Here is a 17,541-nt window from a genome sequence, read left to right as displayed (position 1 = left end):
TCATAAATTCCATGACAGAGGTCTTGCACTAATATGACAGTGAAATTAGAATGTCACCACAAATGCTTTGTGGTCATGTTAGGAATGATTAAACCATGTAGGTTGTTGGATTTGAGCACACGAGTTTTTGGAAAGATACAGAATTATTGAGTATGTAGATATGTATAATTCTTGCAGATTTTTTCGTATAGATAACAGAGCTATTTAAAAGCAACTGATTTCAAAACACATGAGGGAGAGCAGAGTAATTCAAGTCAGTGGTTGTCCACCTTCTTCAGAGAAAATTTGATCTCTTCCAGAGTTGTCACTTACCTGTATTGCTGGACAACGTCAACTACCAGCTTTTTCCAGGCTTCTTGCATGGGTCAGTCAGAAGTTGTTCATAGATTGGACACCCAGCAGTTTGTAGGCTACCAGCTGAAAAACAGCGGTAGACCCTGATACGTGACTGGAAACGAGTGCTTTTGGTTTACAGCCTCCATCTACTGTCTGGGATATCATTTAACCTGTTTGCCTTATAGTTCTTAACTTGTGTATGTATCAGCAATGCTGCTTCTTTTCTTCCATGGTGGGGACTTTATTAGATCAGATTTGAAAAGCATTTGAACATAAAATATGTTCTTTAAACCCATAGGATTGCACTGTGGCTGCTGGTTGCACTAACTGCTGCTCTGTGGTGTGACAAGTGGCATTAAACAAAAGACTGTTTCTTCCACTTGAGGAAGTTAAATTTACAGAGTTACCTGTGATACCATGCAGCTTAAATATATGGTAGCATGCTTTGAAGATGTACCTCTGTTACAGAGGTAACTACTGTTTTCATTACAGTCTCTCTGTGAGGATAGTAGACTAACATCAGACATCTGGGAATCTCTTACAGCTGCAGAATACATATTCCTTCTGATGGCACGGTGAGGAGGAAACTGTTAGCAAGAAAAGTTATTTTCCAACATTGCTTATATGTTGATATATTATATGCTCTGTGCGTGTTGCTGTGGATTCAGAGGGCAGAGAGAAATCAGTCTTTTTGATTATTAAAATTAGACTGTAACATTTCTGAACAATTTAAAAAAGTTTTATTTATCCAGCTATTTTTTCTCAGATTGTATTAAAATAAAACACTGATATTAAAAACTAGCAGGTAGCTTTAATAACGTGTACCAAACGATATAATATGAACGGATACCCTAGGGTGTGATTTCTAATCAATTCATCAGAGATCCCTAATAATGAAGCAGTTAATTTGAGATGGGAAAAAATGTCACTTGCCTTCCGGAGCTGACAAGTTGAATTTCACTCCCCCTCAATTCTTCCTTCCTTCCTTCTTGGCAAAACTAAGTTGTTTTTTTTATTTATTTTATTTTTACTCTCAGCACTGTGTCAGACTTGCCATCTGTCAGTACTAGTGCTGCCTAAAGAGACATTACACAAACACACGTATCCAGGCAGATAAGCTAGAACAGGTTGTGTGCCATGCAGAGCCAGAACTGTATTCAAACGTACTTGCTTTTTGTGTTGTACCTTTCCAAAGTAACAGTGACTTAAGTGTGTGTATGTGGTCGTGGTGGTTGGGGGGGGGGGGGGGGAAGCAAAACCCAAACCCTAACAAACAGTGTAGTTTCAAAATACATCACGTCCCTAAGTAAGGCAACAAAAATATGTGGGAGGATTTGACAATATAATATAATGGTAATGTTATAATAGTCGTCGTTACTTCAAAGTTTGCAGCATGGTAACATAAATCCAGTGACTAAATCCTGCAAATAAGATATGATAAGTGAGTATAAAATTAATGCTGTTTTTGGGGGGGGGGGGGAAATAAAACTACCTCATGGAACTGCACATTATGTGGTCATTGCTAGTGAAAGTTTTGCTCAACTAGCATTTCCAAATTAGCCACTTTAATCTATCCTTCACTGAGGTGTCTTTTTCTTTTTTTTTAAATGTTTCATTTTGTTCTTCCGATGCTCCTAGTCTTCTAAGTGCAACAAGTGCTTCATGTGCTGAATTGGAAATACTCTGACAGTGAAATGCAATATATATTGTGTTAGATAGGGTAATCTCTTCATTTGAACTGGTTTAAGTGATGCACAATGATTAGGATGAGACTGGATGATGCGACAGTGGCGTTTTATTTTTCCCTTAAAGGGATGGTGGTGACTTGCTCCCTTCAGGAGTGTCTTCTAGGGAAGTATGTTTTAATTGATCATCTCTCCAGCCTGCTCTAACCTCCCTAATGATGGTTATGGAAATGTAGGGATTGTACTTCAGCAACATTTTAGTAACTGTCAGCTTATGTAGTCTTAGCAGATACATTTCTGTGTAGGAACAGTACCTTACTGTTACCTGCTGGATTACTGTTTAAAAAAAAAAAAGGTAGTGGGGAGATAGTCTGAAATACTAAGTTTCCAGAAACAATATATTTTATAATGAGTGATGTATAAGGCATTAAGATTTGAAGTGTATAAATCCTTGTTTTCATTTGGGAATCCATTATTACTTCCCAAACTATATACTGAAATATTTTATTTTTCTCAGCCTGAAATGAAGCTATGAACAAGAGGTAATTGAAAGTGGTTTTGCAAGATACTCTCTGAGTGTTCTCAGATCAGTAGAAATACAGCCCATCTCTAGCTGTAAGTGGAATATGAAGGAGCCACTTCAGTGATGTTCAGTAAAACTAGGAAAAAAAGTGACCAACAAGTTTACTTCTTAATTAGTAATAACGATGGGGGAATCAATGGCAGTAAGAATTGTGCTCTAATTGTGTTTATACAAATCCACAAAGTGTGAGTGCAGTACAAGCCATTTCCTGTATGGTGTTGGAAGATGTCTGCCCACATAACAGGGACGCTAGTCTCATCATGCTCAGTATCTTGAGCAGATCTCCTGCTACAGGTTAGAAAGAGGTAAGGCAGTAGCTCTCTCTCTCCTCCCCTCTCCTCCCCTGCCTTTTTCTCTACTGTCTTAAAATTGGGCCAGTATATACCATTCCAGTTATCTGGGTCAGATATTTCTGCTACAGAAATGTCATCTTCCCAGAGTGTTAGACCACTGCAGTGACTGGATCTTAAAAGTCATGGCTTCTCTCCCAGTACTCTTCTGGAGACTTTTTTCTCTACGCATTGTTTTTGAGTGCAGAATTACTTAAGTCTTTTGAACTAGCTCTTAGTACTGAAGTTAATGACATGACAGACCATTGGTGCTAAATAACCAAATAACCACACTGAGTAGGTTGTTGGATGTCCTGAGAACTTACTCGTGCTTTCTGAAGAGACTCTTGAGTTTCAGCACAGAGCTTAGTACTTGAAAGAGTTTTTCATCAGAATAGGTAAATATTTAAGATCAACTTTCCTGCAAGGTAGCATTGTTTGCCTGCATTTGTCTCCTGACTACAGTATTTTGTGTTTGGACCATAGCTCCAACCTTGCACTGAGGGCCTGACTTTCTCTTCCATGCGTTTCTTCCAGTGAGTTGAGAAATATTTGTGTTCCAAGGGTTTTTTATAGCCTGTTACCAAGACAGTGATCTTACCAACGAGGTCTACAGAGAAATGAGCGCCTCCTTTGCACCCATTCATTTTGTTACCTAAAAAATGACTTCAAGAATGGAACTGGAATATCTCAATATTTGGTGTTTTGTTTGTTTTTGGTTTTTAGTGTTTTGGGGTTTGGAGGAGGATTTTTTTTTTTGTTTTGTTTTTGGGTTTTTTTTTTTTTTTTTTTTTTTTTTTTTTTTACTTTTTTTGTTTGGTTGGTTGTTTGGGGTTTTCTTTTTTGCTGTTAGCTTAACCAGAGGGGTGAGAATAAGTCTGGATTCTTTCTGCCTCCTGCCGTGTATCCTAGTTTCTCAGTTCTCCTCTCATATGTAGTTAACACTTTATTACTATCCTTAGAGGTTGTGAGAATGAGATGAATTACTGCATTAGGGTCAGGCAGCTGTGTAGGTAGGTTTTAGATAAATCACAGTATGTGTACACAAGGCCCTCTTACTGCTTATTTGAATCCTAGAAGTACAATGGAGGGAGAAATAGAGGACAGGTGTCAGGAAGAAAAACACAGTTGACTAGATCTGTCTAATAGATTAAGGTGAATTTGATCAAGCAGAGCAAGGTCAGTGGATCCAAAAATCTTAACGTGGCAGTTTTCAGAATTAAAATATGATAAGGGCTTCTTTAAACCCAGAAAGAAACTTAATTTCTTTGGAAATACTGGATCAGTTCCAGTTGTGGTTGCTGGCCCACTTTACCTCCAGAGATGGCTTTTTAATATTTTAAAAATAAGATGCCAGTACAATATTTCTTCAGCAATTTAACCTTCAATAGAAACATATTTCTCTGGAAACAAACTTCCTTGCTTGGTAACCACTTAAGAAAGAAAAAAAAATCCAGCCATCAACCCTCTCAGAACTTTTGAAGAATTTCAGGTTTATACCTATTTAATCATAGTTGATTGCTGTTATTCTTACAATAAGCCAATTTTTACAATATGCCAATTTCCAGCTTGGTGTTAACGAGGTTTCCGCTCTTCTCAGTGTTCAATTTTATCCGATTCAAAGCCAAAGAAGTTCATCTTCGAGGAGCAGGGTAAAAACAAAACAGGGTTCATTCCACCACTGTGTTCAGGCACCACTTCAGTGTAGAGAGAACTTTATTCTGTGCAAATCTGAACCTAGAGCAAACCTCTCACGTTCCCAGATAAAAATTCAAATCCACAGGCTGCACAGCATTCCAAATCCTCAGAGGCTCTGCCTGACCTTGAGAAATGATTGAGGAATTATTGAACGTGGCAGACTGGTAGGCAGAAGTTCTGAGAGTGCATGAGGTTGGATGGATAAAAAGGGATCAAAAATGAGTAGGCTGCTTACATGTCTCTCAGCAATGAAAGCAAAAGCGGTAATATACAGCGTGGGTTCCCTTGAGGCAAGGATGAGAACATAGATGTTTAGTATCTTTAGTAATGATTTGTGGGGGAAAACAGATAAGAAAAGTGACAACATTACAGATGGTGTAAGGAAGATTTTAAAAACTGTTAGCTGAATCTAAGTGTAAGTGGCAAATTAATTTTATGGTCACTTTTTTCTACCTATTTCTCTAGTTCTTTTGCCCTAATGCAATATACTTCAAAATCATCCCAAATCAAAGCATTGTGGTTGAGTTCCATAATGAAGTCAATACATTAAGACTCATAGCTGGACAACAGAATTATAAAGTATCTGTGGCTAGTACTGGGAGTTTTACCTCAATGTAGCAGGTTAACATTGCTCTGTAAATGACAATGGATCCAACCTGAAACTGGGAAATACTCTAGTCTCTCTTGTGACTAGAAACCTGAGAAGTAAAAATTGCATTGGTAATACAAATCAGGGCAGTAAAACAGCATTTACCAATAGCAGAAAACTTACTTATCACACCCAGGAGGTGTCTGGAAACTGGCAGCATGTCTATCACACGAGGTATCTCTGTTCTGTCTGTCTCTGTTTTCTCTTTCATAATGTTCCTCTGTACTTTGAAAAAATTGAGCCATTCATTCCTTGATGAAAACTGAAGGGCCTGTATAGTAGGGGTAAATAAAATGATAAAGGTCATGGGGAGATAAAATAGATATTGCTTGCTCACTCTTACCACAGTTTTTTGAAAGCATTGGTACGAAGCATTGGATGATTCAGGTGTAAGGTTCAAAACAAATCAAGGAAAGTGGTTCTTTAACTTGCACATAGCCTGTAATTAATGCATACAACTCCTAGTTTGTTGCAGACATTTAGGATCTAGGAAAAACGAATAGGTAATTTGCCAAAGGATTTCACCTGTGTCTACATACATGTAACGGCTGTGACTCGAGATTTTCCTGAGCTGCTAATTGTTAGAGGCTTGGAATGTATTCATAGGAAATAGGAATACATAACTTTCTTTATTCCTGAACTCTTTCAGAGGTATTTACTGCTTGCCACTGTTGGAGATTGAATATGGGGCCACATGAATCTTTGGCTAGGTTTTGTAGTTTTGTATGGCTACTCTTTGACAGCCACATTGCATTTGCTGGGCTCAGACGGGTCTGGCTGTTGGCCAGAGGATTAGTCTGTTATGCCTGTGTCAGCAGGTAACGCAGCACAGGAGGAGAGGATCAATAACTGAAGCAACTGCTGCTGAGGTCCCTGCATCTATGGTATATGTTATTTAGGGTTGTCCTTTGGAGTAGATGTATTCTGGTCTTCAGGACTGAATAGTGCCCACCATGTGCTTATTGGATTCCCTGTTTGGGAGTAGCTTGTGATTTGTAAAACCTCAAAACAGAGCTTCCAGTGTAATTCCCTCCATAAGGAATCTAATTTGTGCTCACCCAAACTATTCAGTATACTAAACGAATCCACAGTAAGCAGAGACAATAAAGGATTCATTTCAAATCTACGGCGGTACTCTGAACTGAAACATGAGTACAGGTTCAGCTTTGTCTTGATGTTTCTCGGACATGGATTTTCTTTCCCTTTGTGTAGCAAGGATGTTGGTCATAGTTGCTATTTCTGAGCAATTTGTTTATACTATGTTGGACTGGTCTGATGCCCCAGTAAAACAAGTCCTGGTTTTAGTTCTGATCCATTTATTAAGTAGTAGTATTAACGTGTGTTTAATAGGCATACATTGCATGTGCAGAAATAAGAGGAACAAGAATGTTGGATATTATTGTAGAGCAGGTTTGTACTGCACTCACTGAAGTTCATCTTTTTGCTTGGCTGTGTGAAGGAAAAAGTTTGAAAGTGACAAAAACTGACTGAATGGTCAAGGACAAATCCAGCAAAGTGGATTGATGTGAACGGTGTGAATATTTGTTGCTTGTATTTATGAATTAGATCCCTGTCAAGTAACAGAGGTACTAGTGTACCAGTAGCGATACAGATGCTGCAGAATAGATCCACTGAAGCTTGTTTACATTTAGATGGAGTATTGCTGCTGTTCTGAGGAGCATGATCCTGGGTAGTGACAAACGAAGGAAGGGACTTCACGAAAACACCAGATTGACGGGGAAAAAGCCTGAGGGTATGAACTCGGGGAGCCATGGATCAACGGGAAGGAGGAGGTTGGGATTTCCTTCACACATTGCAGAACAGGCTGGTTCCGGAGCCACTACTTTGTGCGGAGGTGAGAGACTTACGGTCAGCAACTGTGGCAGTAGGAGGAGGAGTATGGGAGCTGCCGCTCGAAGGGGAAGAGCTGATCAGTTGCTTCTTGCTTAAATCTTTGCAGACATTGAGGCTGCAGTGATCCTATGGGAAGTTAGTGTGTGGGATGTCATCCTTCTGCAAATGTTGGCTTCATGCTAATGTAACTGAAAGGATCGAAGAGGGCAGAAATCTTGAAGACTGCCTGCATCTTTTATTCTTTGTTTTTTCCTAGCTATTGCTGTCCTTTTGAAGTAAGGTCCCGAGGAGACTGAATTCTGGAAATAGTCAGAATTTAGTGAAGACATACTGAGTTTAGGAAAATCTAAATAGTGTGGCTTGTGTAATTATCTGGGAATAAGTTGGGTTTTTTTGTGTGTGTGCACAAAATCACATAGCTGAGGCAGATGAGAATAATTTTTGTCTCCAAAAAAAGTCATTGCATTTGCTGGCCCTCCACCAATAAGAGAATAGGAACTGTATGATTCAAGCCAAAACAAAATATTTTCACCTTGATTTTGAAAAAAAGCACTATAAAATACATTACTAAATGTCAGACAGATAGAAATAAAAACTCCATATTCAGAAATATTTCTGTTTTGTTTTATAGTGGAATATTTCATGCTGAATTTTGAGAGAATTGCAGCTGATTTGAGAGGCATATTTAAGGGACTTCTCCTGTGTGACATATTAGTCCTTGAAATCTTTGGCAGTATATTATCATCTATTGAAATAAGTCTTAGATCATTTGAGTACAAAAATGTGAATTCTGACTTAGAGTGGTTGTTTTCAAGCTTTTTTTTTTCCCCTTTTTTTTGGTAGTGTAGAAACATGCTAGATTTAATGGAGAGCTAAATATATGAAACAGTAAACCTGTGAAAAATACTTCATAGCCAAAATGAAAGAAAACCTTCAACACCCAAGAAAGTCAGGGGAAATCGAGTGTTTCCGTTGAGGACATGGCAGGTAAACTGTAGTTTAAAGCCATCTCTGCAGAACACATCCTACACTTGAGCGTGTGCTATAATCCCTTTTCTTCGTCTTTCTTCTTGTTAAGGAAGAATCTAGAGATGAGCTTAAATCTAATGAAGTTAGGATGGTAGATCTTAATCCACAGTTTATAGCAGTTTTGCTTTCGTTTGAAGTTCACTGGTTGTAGGGCCTTTGTTTGGAAGATGGGAGGATGAACGTTCAGGTACAAAACGTGTGTGGTAAATCCTGCCGACATCTATTCAGCTGCACAGAAAGACTGTAGAGCAACGTACAGGCTGTTGTCCTAGAATAACTTTGTGAGGTTTTTTAAAACATAAAAATGACATATACGGCTGGCTTAGTCTAAATAATACCATGTTTCTAAAAGCTTTTCCACATTAGACTACTACATTCTAATGATTATAGCTGTGCTTTACATACAAATATTGTCATAATTTAGCAGTGAAAGAATAAGTCATGCATACAGAGGTTTGAACTAATTGTAGCTTTTGAAAAACAATCGTTTACAAGCTTATTACCTCATTTGATGCAAGAATGAGTCATCTTTTGCAGTAGTGTTTCTTTGAATAAGGTAAGATAACTCCCATACAGTGAATTGGACAAATTCATCGTTTAAATATTAGAAGTTTGCTGTGTGCTTTTGCATAGATTTTGACCATATGGTAGTCTTTCTTTTATACCAGGTGATAATCAGCTGAACATTTCATGCATAATAATATAGAGTGTCTGTGTAATGGAGCAGAATAGAATACTTCTGTTTAAATGGATAATTTTGCTTTGTTATTGAAATTCACCTTGCTGTTAATACAGTTGCACATTTAAGAAATGTACTTGCGGATGTGCAGATGTGACAAACTTTACAACTTTGAGGGTCAGTTATGAGGTAGACAGTGCAAGGAATGAAATTACTTTCCCTCAGCATTTCGATTATAAAAGAAGGGAAAACACAATTGAGAGACAGTAACCTTGTTAAAGCTGCAGCTGTCCTTTTGTGAAGGAATGGACTTTTAAATACTTTATATTTTAGTTTTCTTTGTTAAATTTGGTTTATTTAATCTATGAGTGTGAGGAAAACTTTGAGCTAAATCTCAAGGAAAATTTCAGAAGTTATTCCTAAAAGAAGAATATTAGGAAAAGACAGAAGCAAATGCTTTTTTACAAGTTATTAGGAATATTCTTTTTCCTCTTTATGCCAGAAGCAGTGATTGGATTGGAAATACCGTTATCTCTTCTACTGTTCTAAAGAGACGATGTTAAAATATGGGAATATGCTTGGCTGAGCTAGAGTTCCTGCAATGGCTGCATTGGTTTCACACGTTCACATTCCCAAACAAACAGTGGCGTTCACCCGATATAACTTGTCAAAAGGCATGACAGCTGGCTTAAAATGGCAATTCCTTTCACATAAATGGGGAAAAAACAAACTGATGCTCTTGCTCGCCTTGGTTTGTAGGGGAACATGGGATGCAATGGGCTGTTGTGAAGTAGAAGGAAGGGTTTTGTGTGAAGAAAGTAATGAAGGATGCTGCTGTGGGTATTTTGTATTTAGTGATGTTGAGAAGAATGATTAAATAAGATGACAGTGGTAGGGAGAAAGCAAAGGAAAGATTGAAAGGAGGGAAAAGAAATGGAGTATGTAGATGATGTAATGGGAAAGAGTGAGCAGTGAAAGTACACAAGTAAAAAAAGAAGGCTATAATCCCAAGGTATTGCTTCTGGCCTGTGAGAAACATGTTGCTGGAACCTGAGTATACACAGGGATATGGATTGATACATGCTAGATATTTACCCTGATCTATTATTTTTTTCACAGCATTTGGTCCTAGCCATTGCTGTGAGAGGACACCAGGCTAACTGGCCCTGTGGGATGACTCAGGAAAGGCATTCTTGTGTTCTTAATATTTTGGAAGAATAGTGAGGAGATGGAAGCCTGAAAATAATAAAAAAGAGAGAGAGAGAGAGAGAGAGAGAGACAGAAAAATATTTCCTTATGTTTAGATAACACATTAGCAGTCGTAGGAGATGGTTTGGAATCTGGTCAAAGAAACAAGAATCCAGAGTCTGAATTCCACTATGCTGTAGCCTCAGGGAAATCATTTCATCTTGCTACATGAATGATAGATTAAAAAAAGAAAAATACAGACTAGCTTCACCCAAGATACTGAGGGAATGCATATGTCAGTTGGTCATGCAAAGTATGTTACTTGATGTGTAAAAGCCAAATACTAATGTCATTTCTTTTTCTAAGCTGAAATCCTGAAAAAAACTGTGATATGCTGATGAGAGGGCTTCTGACAGTCCACTGTTAAAATTTGCCTATCAACAAGGTGAAAGCAAGATACCACTGCCTCAAATGGAGTTCAGCAGCCTCTGTGTGTACTGTCAGTCATACCTGCCTGAGGTTCAGTCTTTCCTAGCCCTCGTAAAAATGTTTTTGGAGTTCATTCCTCTTTGCTATCAGAATGGATCAAATATTAAATATAAGGAATTAAGAAAAAAACCAAAAGTTCCTTGAGGAGATGCCTCTCTCCTTCCCCTGCCTTTTAGACATACCTCTTTGTGCAGGCATAAACTCCTACATGTGTATTTTCTCCAGCTGTACATAGTGTAGCATAGTTTCAAATTATACAATAAATATGACCGTATATACCACATATATAAAAACTAATAAACATCTGTTGTTAATGCATATACATTCATATTACACTTATAACACGTTTTAAATGTATATACAAATTAGGAATAAGTGCTATATACATACATACAAATACACACTCAGATAAATATTTGTATTTATTTATAGAAAACAGTAATTGTTTCCAGTTGTTTGCAGTATCCTACTGAATTACCGGACGGGGTAAGTATTTCTATTTAAAAGACTTTTGTCAGACTCTTTTAAAAATCAAATCCGCCCATAATTGTTGAAAAGGTGTATGCCTGAGACTAGAAAGGAACTTCTCTTTTTATCTTGTTTTGGTATTCAGATGTTTATCTTTCTCTGTGCACCATGGCTGACACTGAGAGCAAAGGAAGCTGCTGTATTTGGGGTGCTATTCAGTGGTGACCTGCAGTCAAAGGGAGTTTTGAGTGGTTTACAGAACCTCCCAAATAATCTAGGTTTGAAAGAGTCTGGTTATTCATATGACATAGCACTCTTAGCATGTGGATGCAAGACAGTATTACGTTCTGCAGCAAGGATCAGAGTAATTCTAGCAGTGTTTTGTGTGGGAAAACCACCCTTTAACTAAGTAATGAAAAAAATGTGTGTTAAAGTAGTAACATTTCATTCATTACTTAAAAATTAAATTCCTATGAATAACGGTGTTTAACATGAAGAAGAATGGAAGAAATTTTCTTTCTCCAGCAGAATCCATCCTATGTTTTAGATGTTGCCTTGACTAGCAGATTGGCAGTTTTTTTACTTGATTTGCAAAGATATTTTTGGAGCTTTTTTTGCTGCTTTGTGGATTTACGGGATACTTCTCTGTAATATCGTAAGACCCTGCGGTGAGAGCTTGGCCTCTAGAAGAAGGGGAAGAAGCTTTTATATGCTGCTCCGTCTTACTCAAAAGTAATAATGAGTTGTAATCTCATCACTCGCATACAGCTTTTTCTGTCCTTTGCGAAAACTCAGTATGCATTTTATGAAGCCCAGGACTGTACCGTGGAATTATACAATTGTATTGCATAGTGAATTGAGAACTAATGTAGATTAATCCATCTGCGATGGTACATATGTGCACGTCGTAATAGGAATACGTTTCTGTGCTGGAGTGACCTATCTTACTGGTTTCCTCTGGAGTAGGGGTTTGGGCAGAGGTACTGTGCACTACAATATGCCAGGCAATGCCGATGAGCCAGTGAGCCAGGTAAGGAGTTACAGATTGCTAATAGACTGAATCACCAATAAATTACTACTATATTGCTCATTCAGGGGTATGCCAAAACCTAATCGCATCTTGAATGGTGTCTTGTGTCACGTTGCATTGATGGTTCACTGTGTTTCTCGAGACTCACCTGAGTTTTGTTCCAGATTTGCCCAGAAGCATATTGTAGCTTCATCTAAGTGTGCTTTCTGCATGGTTTCTCTTGTATCTTTTTTGCCCTGTATTTTATCACTATTTACTGTAGTCTTGACTCCTGTGTTATGCCAGGCTTCCCTCTCCTGTTTTGATACATGAAGCATTCATGTATGCAAAGTCATTTTCTTTCTTTCTTTCTTTTTTTTTTTTTTTTGTGAGACTTTGTGCTGAAGATGTTGGTTTTTTTTGTTCAGTGAGCAATGGTTGAATAATGAAATCTGTTTAAAACATAGTCTTCATTTGTGAGGATTTAAATACAGGAGGTGAAGTTCCTGGACATGACTCCAGCTGCTGATAACCACCTCAGCCTCAGAGAGTGGTCAAAACAGAGCAGTCACTAACTCTGTTTTTCATCACATTGCAGGTGAGTAGGGAGTAAGAGGATGTATGTCAGCAAAGATCAGGAGAGATCCCGTAGCACTTGGATATCTTGCTCATTGTGTACTGGTTTTGATGATGGGGTTGTTTCAGCTGGTGTAGGCAGCTATAAAGTAGTATCCCTTGGAGATGTTGGCTGCCCAGAAACAGTGTGTGTGGTTGGAGCCATGATTTCTGCGTTCTTGTCTAGTTCTGTGCCACTGTGCATCCTTTTATCTTTGTATGTGTCTGTCAGGTAGTCAGGACTATCTCTTTGTGAGGAGTGGAGAAGAAGAATTTTACTTGCTTGTCTTTCCCTGAAGGAATCTAGCTCAAGGTGCATCTGGTCAGATCTACACTGCAGAGAGGAAAATACTAGAGAGGTAGAATAGCTTTTGATCGCTATTCAGATCATGGGAAGAAAATTCTATTAGGAAGAAATTATATTTCCTAATGAGATAATAAGTAAAGTGTAAGTGCCTTAATGAAAATTGTGTGATACTAACTATTGTACCGTGAACAGTGTACAGTGCATACGTGTTTTTCTGTCTTCATTATATTTCGATTACATCTGCAGATTTTTCACAGAGCATTATTTTGGTGAAAGTATCCCTTAGAGATTTAAATAGCAAAGGGATAGAGCGCTGAGATCAGTTTTGTTTGTTCACTAAAAATGGAATATACACCTGGCTAAACATAAATGTAGTTAAGGAAAAGAGACTTCTGACCCTGGAGTTGCATGTCCTTGGCTCTGACTGTGAGCAAGTTGCCTAGCAACAGAGTAGGTACATTTTAGGGCCAAGTCAACTAAGGCAAAGAAGTCCCGCTCACAGCTTTCAGGTGAGGGAATCTTACTTTACAGTGTTTTCTAGCAAACTTCAAAATTTCTAGCAGTTCAGTATATTTTGTCAGTTTTATATTTCTAAGTTTCCTACTTCTGTTAAATTTTTTTAAGAAAATAGCAATCTGAAGGGTTATTTCCTTAGAAGAGTGAGAAGAACCCAAACATTCAGAGAGACAAGAAGACAAAAAGAAATGGAGTTTTTTTTTTTTTTTTTTTTTTTTTTTTGAGGTTTAACAGATAAAGGTCTGACCAGGCCCATCTTAGGTATTATTTACTGATTTCGAGATAGGTGTGACTGATAAACTCTGGGTTTTGAAATAGCTCGGAAAGACTGTGATTTTTAGTTTACCAGCCAAACTATCAAAACTTGTTCAAAGTGGAGGGAATCAGAAAGGGAGGCCTGCTGTCCTGAAACTTGCTACAGACCACAGAAAAAGTTAGAAACGTGTGTTGAAATTGCAGAGGGAAAACCAAATGGGAGCTTTTACATAAATGATGTTTGCTGCTGCTGCTGCTTCTAGACATCAAGCAATGCACAAGTGAATTTGGGTCTGCAAGTGATGTGAGCAGTGTAACTGCGGTTTCTGTATGGGCTCCCCTGCCACAGACCCTGATCTGCACAGAGCCTCGCTGTGCATCGCAGTACACTCCCAGGAGGTCTGCGCAGGTCAATTGCAACCTTGACTTTCGCCTAGCCATTTTTATTTATTTTTTTTTTTCACCTTTATACCCTGAATGGAACAGAAATTCATTCTCACATGATGGACTCTTGCTGTTATCCTCAAAAGAAATTTTCAGGTTGTCCTGTGATATGAACTCAGGGCAAAACATTTGCACTTCTCTGTCAGTTTCAGTTATTTTGGAAGGAAAAAGTGAGGTCTTCTGGGTTATTTAAAAGTAGGGCATGTGTAGAATGTGTCCCCAGAACAAAGCAATGACAGTAGCTTAATCTGCATGTGCAGTGTTTTGGGTGATTAATGACATCTATAAGTATGTTGACTTTCACAATATCTAAACATAATTAAGCATTTGTTGAAGCAGGGCATTCGCTTGCAGTAGCTGTAAAGGAAGAAAAAGTTGTATAGACATCTGTTTAAAAACTGAAACATATGAAAGTTAGTTTGGTTTTGCTTTTGTTTTGTCCCTCTTTGAACCAGAATCAAAGCATACATGGATCAAGCTGTGACTGAGACTCATATTTGCCGAGAAAACTGACGTTGTGAATATACTTCAAATGATAACGTTTTCCCGTACATAGAGAAGATTTAGGCATAGGGAGAATTGGAAAAACATGCTAGCAGGCTGCACTGTATTTGTTCAGGGTAACGATCAGCCAGAGAAAGATCTGAGGGCCACAGATGTGTGCATTTGAGCAGTATAGAACAGTGAGAAGTTGCTTGTGCATTGCTTGCAACTACTCTGGACCTGGAAGGTACTGTATAGACTTCCAGTCACATTCTGTAATCACGGTCTAAATGATCTTCTCAAAATCTTTTACTATTGCCTTTCTTTAATATTTTAACCTGTCACATTCCTTTTCTCTATTTCTCTTGATGTATTCCAGAAAGAACAGCCATTAATATGTAGTTGTATTTCTTTCTCTGAGGCTGCATTTGAGATTTACTTTATGCATAGGAAATTTAGGAGTAGCTATAATACTCCTGTGAACTGTACAGCTCTCAGTTCTCATCAGTGATGAGGATCCAGTGTTGAAGAAGGGGGAAGCATTAGATTAGAAGAAGGGAGAAGCATTAGATCAACTTTTCCTAACGCTTTCTAGAGATTGGCTTAGTCTCTAGGGCATACAGCTGCATATTGCCTGCAAAACTTTAAACTAGTGTTAAATATTATAACCTGGAATATTACTAGGTATTTATGCAAGTTGCCTTCTTAGGAGTCTTGCTAAATAACTGAGTTTGGCAATTCCCTTGACAATTACATGATTCCATGTGTTGTGAAGGAAAGTTTTTACTTTGTGCTTACCATCATGAAATCAACTTGTTCTAGAGTATGAGATGGGACATGAGCACCTGAGTGTCCATCCTTATCATAAAAGTATTACTGTAATCGTGATCATCTAAGGAAGAGCTTTTGTGCCTGAAAGCTTGCCTGTTTTACCAACTGCACCAGGTACTAATGAAATACATCTCCCTGAAAACTGTTTTTGATTGTTACATATTTTTAGCATTTGTATTATTATCTAATTATTTTTAATGAAAATACTCTTTTCAGTTTCTCTTGGAGCACTTCCACATCCGTGCAACTCATCGATTGCATGAGTTATCCACATGATTTAATCTCCTCATGACTGGAAACCCTATATTTGAGGATTGCATGTTTTTCTCATTGTGTGTAGCTTTAAGCCTCAATATCCAGAGAGGTCTGAGGAAATAGGTTAGTGCTTGGCTCTAGCTTCTGGGAGATGCTCAGAAGTACAGCTGAATCAGTAGAGACCCCAAAATGAGCAATCCTTTTTTTTCAGAGTAGTTTTGTAATTATAGTGGCTTTGCAAGACAAATTTTAAACAGGCGTTTCTCTGCCTTTTTCCTTCCGTCCTTCTTTTTTCCTTCCGTCCTTCTTTTTTCCTTCCGTCCTTCTTTTTTCCTTCCGTCCTTCTTTTTTCCTTCCGTCCTTCTTTTTTCCTTCCGTCCTTCTTTTTTCCTTCCGTCCTTCTTTTTTCCTTCCGTCCTTCTTTTTTCCTTCCGTCCTTCTTTTTTCCTTCCGTCCTTCTTTTTTCCTTCCGTCCTTCTTTTTTCCTTCCGTCCTTCTTTTTTCCTTCCGTCCTTCTTTTTTCCTTCCGTCCTTCTTTTTTCCTTCCGTCCTTCTTTTTTCCTTCCGTCCTTCTTTTTTCCTTCCGTCCTTCTTTTTTCCTTCCGTCCTTCTTTTTTCCTTCCGTCCTTCTTTTTTCCTTCTGTAAATGTGCAGAATCTGCATGGTGGAAGAGCTAAGCTTGAGAGAGGGAAAAGTGTTTCCTCTCATTCAGTTTCTTCTCAGAGCTAATAAGAGGTAATATGACCTGTCGTTTATTCTGCCCCCCCCCCCACGAGTATTTGCAGTGTTACTTCAACGTAATAGGGAAGGCAGGTCCACTGAATGTGAAATGGAGACTCTTGGAATTGTGAGAGGCACTGGTAAGAAAAACCTAGCCCAGTTAGTCCAGGTGACCACTAAACATCATTGTCAGTCTACGGAAATATTTGGCGTGTTTAAATAGTGGAAAAAACATGCCTGTTAATGAGAACAAGTTGGCTGATTATTTAAAAGGTCCTTACGTTTCCTCTGATCCCAGGGAAGATACACAATCTGAATGTAAGGGAAATAACTTACAGTAGTTTACTGCAATAAAGATAAAAAGCTGATTTTTATAAGGCTAAAGTGGCAATTTACTACAGTGGAAAAGAAGCAATGAAATCTTCCGTAAGCTTAATTCAAGGAGCTGAAAAGAATGCAGGTCATAAAATCAAACTTATTTTTGAACAGGTATAAAAATTCTATAGATGATTTTACATTTAAAGAAAATGAACCAGCCTGAAGACTCCTCATTAACTTTCAACGGCCATTTGGCAGATAATGGAACTCATCCACTAAAACATTTATTTTTCTTGCCTTACAGACACGCATGCTTATCTCTGAACAACAAGATCCACTGTAGGAGGGAAAAGCTGCTTCTGCTGCATAGATGCAGATGCCGGGAGGAAAAGCAGTACAGAAATAAGATGGGAGAGGGATGAGGTTGGCTGTAGAGGGGAACATATCAAACAAACTGAAAAACAAAAGATGGTATGCCACAATGAACCAAAAAAAAAAAAAAAAAAAAAAAAAAGTAGGAACTCCTGGAGGCTTGTGTTCTTGTCCAGGAAGAACTTATTGAGATGCAAATTCAAGCTGATATCCTAGCTTTAGAAATCATTTATTTTACTGGAAACCCATGGTAACATTAGGTAGTTTTTGTGCAGAGTTATGGAAAGCTTCAAAGTGTTTTTCTTTTCCCTGCTCCCCCAACTCCCTTCAAGGCATCATTTCACTGTGAAATGGGTAAGTCCATGGCTTACCAAAGCTGACATTTTACTGATTGAAAACTTCTCTATGCCAACCCTGTTCCCTTTCTCA

Source organism: Rhea pennata, chromosome 2, assembly GCF_028389875.1.
Source record: "Rhea pennata isolate bPtePen1 chromosome 2, bPtePen1.pri, whole genome shotgun sequence".
NCBI lineage: Eukaryota > Metazoa > Chordata > Aves > Rheiformes > Rheidae > Rhea > Rhea pennata.
This window is presented reverse-complemented; position numbering follows the sequence as displayed.